Source organism: Quercus robur, chromosome 1, assembly GCF_932294415.1.
Source record: "Quercus robur chromosome 1, dhQueRobu3.1, whole genome shotgun sequence".
In the NCBI taxonomy this organism is placed as follows: domain Eukaryota; kingdom Viridiplantae; phylum Streptophyta; class Magnoliopsida; order Fagales; family Fagaceae; genus Quercus; species Quercus robur.
The window spans coordinates 39,675,744-39,681,033 of NC_065534.1; the positions used below are offsets into that span (position 1 = coordinate 39,675,744).

Below are 5,290 nucleotides of genomic sequence, written 5' to 3' on the forward strand. Positions count from 1 at the left end.
CAACTACTTTTGTTTGGTTGAGACTTGGAATGACATGCTTATTAATCAATCTGAATAATATCATTTGTAAACAAAATTAGTAACCAAGAGTACAAACAATTAACATGATACATCTACATTTTCACCTTATCTAATTCTTAGATAGAAACATTCTACCTCATATGATATCATAACCTCTCATATGTAACGCTCTCTCTCTCTCTCTCTGGCTCTCGCTCTCTCTCTCTCTCTCTCTTTATATATATATATATATAGGCTAATTTATCTTTTCTTCCTACATTCTCTTATTTCTTCTTGTTAGAACTCTCTTCCTCTAATATCTCCATTCTCCTTCACAAATGGCTTCTTTCTTAAAGTTGTTCATTATCTCTCTCTCTCTCTCTCAAACCCTAGTCACTCCTAAAAAAACCTCCATGAATACCCTTTACAAATAATCTCAAAGTACCAAAAAAATCAGCACAATAACAGTACCAAAATCTCTTATTCCATAAAAAACAATACCAAAATCTCTACAAAAAAAAAGCACAAAAAATATATCTTTCAAAATCGATAGAAACCCAAAAAAAAACAAGCAAAAATCCAAGCCAAACAACACACGTAAATACCTTTGTAAATTCTTAATGAAATCTCCTAAAAATCCTAACAAAAACCCAAAAAAACCAACAAAATTCCCAACCAAGCAACATAGAAAATTAACACAACCCCAACTGTCAACCTCATAAGAGAAACTGGAAAAAGCACACAATATCACAAGATTGGCATCATCATCTCCTGAAGAAACACTACCCAAATCTAAAATCCAAAGGCCATGCCGCGATCCATGACGCTACCACAAAGAGGATGAGAGAGTTTGTTGAAGGTGAGATCTAGATCGAAACACCACCACCACCACCATCGTGTGGATTCCGATTTGAGAGAGAGAGAGAGAGGGATGAGAGTAAGTTGACGGCTTCAATCTTGCGATGGGAATCGGGAAGATCCTTGCATGGTGGTGTTGTTGATGCCGATGACCAAGCCATGGGTTTCGCCAAGGCTAAGGTTTGGTTAGAGAGAGAGTTATGAGAAAGAAAACTCAGAGAAGAGAGGGAGAAAAGGGGAAAGGAACGAGACAGAAGAGAGAGAGAGAGAGGAAGAAGAGAAAATCAAAGTAACAGTGTTTGGCTGTTAGGGACAAAGTTGTCTTTTGAGGACCAAATTGGTGGATTTTAAAATGTTTTGGATCTAGTTGGTATTATCACAAATCTCAGGGTAAGTTTATAAAGTTTACCCTTTATTTTAAGGTTTAGGTTGGGTCAAGTTCAGGTTGATAGTGTTTCAACCAATTTAATCCAACCCAACCTACTATATATTTAAGTTTATTTTATTACCCATTTTTTTTGTTTAATTTATTTTTGGTATTTTGAGAATTACTTTATTTTTAAGGAAGTTTTGAGAATTACTTTTAATGAGTTTAAAATATAATTTAGACATATTATATAATTTATAATGATTTATTGAGGAAAAAAAAGTGCATGAATAGTTAGTAAAACCATATGTGTAGTGTGAGCCAATAAAACCATATGTGAAGTGTGACTATGTTAGCATTTTCTTAATTTTTCTACATGTCGTTTTCTTCGAGAGGCTTTGTGCATTCCATAATTTTCTTTTTTTGGATTCCATATTCCATTATAAATGGTGAAAGATTGAATAATTGTATCATACGCAATAAAACAACCTGGATTTGAACAACCCGTCAATATCCAAATTCAATTCGCAATTGTCCCATGTGCAGACATATAGCAATGGTCCCTTGGATCTCTAAAGCCATGTGAGAGACTTGTGAAGGCACGGGCATCTCGCATGCCAACCAACAATAGGCACACTCTCTGCATGTCCATTTCATGTGTTTTCTTCATGCCCTTTTGGTTCAACCACATTGAAGGAATTTTTTGACAACTTAAATTACTTTAGTACCTCTAACCTCTTTAGTTCTTCCTCTTCGTTTTTTTTGGTGGGTTGCCTCTTTTTTTTTTTTTTCCTAAGCCATTGATGGGTTACCTGATATTTGTTCTTAATATATCGATATTTTTTTTTTTTTTTTTTTTTTTTTGAGAATGAATGTCTCGATAATTTTAAGTTGTAACATAACATTAGGATAAAATATCTTGCTCATTTTAATTAGAAAAATAGATAAATTTATAAGGTTTTATATATATATATATATATATATATATATATAAAAGATAGAAATCCTACTCTAGTTTAATCTAAAGTTATTAATTCTTATTTTCTTTTACCCCTTGTCTAGGGTATTCGAATATATTTTAGCCAATATCATATATATCTATCTATATCTATATATATATATATATATATATATATATTTTTTTTTTTTTTTGATGTATGAAAGAGAATTATAATTAAGTTATTGATCATTTTGTAACTAATTACCACTAAGATAGTTTAAACTTTGAACCACGTTGGCCTAATATTTTTGTGGAATATATTTCTTCTACATTTGCATCCTAAATCTAATCGGTACCTATATACAATGCTAGAGGTATAATGACTATGTAGATATGATTATTAGGAAGAGAAATATATAATAGGGGTGTGGGAATTTCTCTTGAATTTGTGATTAATTTTGTTAATTTAGAGATCTGCATGTCAAAGGGAAACGGGATCAATAAATAAATAAAATCCAAAAGAATTGATAAAGAGTGAATTGTCCTTTTATGGTAATGGATGGCATCCCCACTAAAAAGAATACAAAGCAAATTTACTCCAAAATTGTAAATTTGTAATTGGACCTACAAATTTTCAACTACAAACTAGCATCTTACCATTTTCGCTATAGTGGTTTAACCTAGGATTGAGTAGGAACCCTTGTAACCCAACCTGCCTACCCGACTAGATCCAACTCAACGACCTTTTGGGTTTGGGTCTCAGGACTCACCCATGTAACTGAACTTTGCTCGATCTTGAAATTTAGGCCTTGTTTGGATGCATATTTTTCATCACTCAATTTCCGTCACTCATCACTCATCACTTTAAAATACCACACATGTTTGGCACCATCACTCACTTGCCATCACTCAATATTTTTCACACTATTTGTGGGCCCTATACCTAGCACTTGTTCAGAGCAAAGCTGTTTTGTTACCCGCTTGAAAGTTCTCGATCTTGAAAGTTCTACCGGTTGGTAGCAATAAAAAGTCGAGCGTGGGGGCTTGTAAGTCTTATTGTATGAACTTCGATTCTTTCAAGATAGTGGATTCAAGTTTACTTTGAGGATAGATAGGTCAAATCCTCCCCAGGTTTTTACCGGTTTGGTTTCCTGGGTGATCATATCTTGTGTTATTTATTTTTCCGCTACTTTGCATGATATGATCTTTGTTATTGTGATAACCTAGATTTGTTAAATTGGACTAAGTAACAACTTGGCTAATTACCTAAGTTAAATCAATTGTTTTAAGGGGTCTAAAAACTATCAAAAGCTTCTTACAAAACGTTTAGTTTCAAGTCACATAACATGCAAAATAATAATAATAATAATAAAAGGTCAACTTTCTCGAGCCAAAAAGAAAAAACTTGTCTCATACTAATTTCTTTCCAATTGGAATGGTATAAGTATTAATTTCATTTCAGTAGCTAAACCAATATATGTAACTCATTTGTTTCATCTAGACTAAAATCTTAATATGTTCTAACATGTTTTGGCTGTTTTAGCTTGTATATAAATTCCCATCAGTACAAGTTCATCAACCATTTTTTTTTATATGTAAATTGGTCCACACTACACACACACAGTCTTTCTTGTTCCAGGTTTCTTCTTTCTTTCTTTCTTTTTTTTTTTTTTTTTTTGTCAGAGGAGTTTTAATATATTTGATTACTAATTAATAGATGTGGTTTAGTATGGTGACAGAGTGCAATATGCTGTGATTACTTACTGTTTATTGTTTTTAAGGCCATGGCTTGTCTAAATGTGGTGAGTCTGGTGACAATTACTCATGTATCAGGTTGCTGCAACACAAATTCTGATGTCAGCTTTAGTAAAATGAGTTTATTACGTTTCCTCTTGCAATCTTAAAGGAGATGGACTCATAGCTAATATAATAAGATTGGAGCTACATTATCTTCAAAATATTAAACTTGATATCATTGGAATTGAAAAAACTTATGTTGTTTGAAGTACTAATATAAAGCATACTCATTAAATTTCTCAGTAGTTCATCCATCTTGAGCAACTAATGAGTTTGATAAATTTCTCAGTAGTTGGATTTTCTTGATATATTAGGTTGCTTTTTGGATGAGTTCCGTTAAAACTTATTGGACATATTGCATGAGTTTCATTTACTCAGCAATGGAATGTCTTCTGCCACTACTTATGAGTCCACTTCTAGTAGCCATATATGCGATATGGATCGGTGTGTGGAAAGGACCTCTCTATCTATCCATAATTTCGGTAGGAGGTTCTATGGATGTCAGCAGTGGTCGCTGGTTAGTATTACATGATTTTATTGTCGTTACATATTTGACTTGTCATTTTCTTACTATCTTTCCTGAACATCTTATATATGCCTTCAATGTTGTATGCAGGACTTCGATTAGGCATGTAACTTCTTTAAATGGTTGGACAAGAACACATGCCCACGTGGCCGTGCAACAACACCACTTGTCCATGAAAGGTTTACGAGATATACGATCGAAGCCGTAGCTGCAAGAAATGAAAGGGATGAGGCTCATGCAAGGGAAGCAGAAGCACGGGAGCTCCTAAGGATAGCAAAGCGCAAGGCTGAAAAAACTAAGCTTGCACTCCAGATTGCTGAAGACAAGGTCTACAAGTATAAGCTAGCTTTATTTTTGTCTTGGACTGTACTTGGGGTTTATTTTGTATTCTCTACTGTTTTTGGGGCCATGACCATTCGCAACTGCGTCTGTCATGACCCATTGACGGTCACGTGTGTAATGTACATTACTAATCACATGCCCTATTTTGAGTTCCTATATATTTTGTAGGATGATGTAACACACATATATGTCTGTTATGTACATTACTGGTCACGTGTGTTATGCATTTAAATTTTTTTTTTTTTAATGGTGAATTTTTAAAAAAAAAAAAAAAAAATTTCGGTATTTTGAGGAGCTAGATATAACATATTATGTACTTATAATACATTTGTCATTTCCACTATGTGGAACCTAGACAATTTTAACCAGTTCTAGTTTTCTTTGAGCGACGTACCAAAAAATATACTATACATATGTTCTCTAGTCTCTACCTCTTTTAAATAATATGTTACACTCAAAG

The 5,290-nt window shown here is 33.3% G+C and overlaps 1 long non-coding RNA gene across 1 annotated transcript; it reads left to right on the plus strand.

Moving 5' to 3' along the window:
* The first annotated feature begins 289 nt into the window (after positions 1-289).
* Positions 290-5,081, plus strand: LOC126689710 (uncharacterized). The gene is made up of 3 exons (XR_007644592.1): positions 290-1,248; positions 4,277-4,479; positions 4,579-5,081. It is a non-coding gene; the product is annotated as an uncharacterized LOC126689710 (long non-coding RNA).
* The last annotated feature ends 209 nt before the right edge of the window (positions 5,082-5,290 follow it).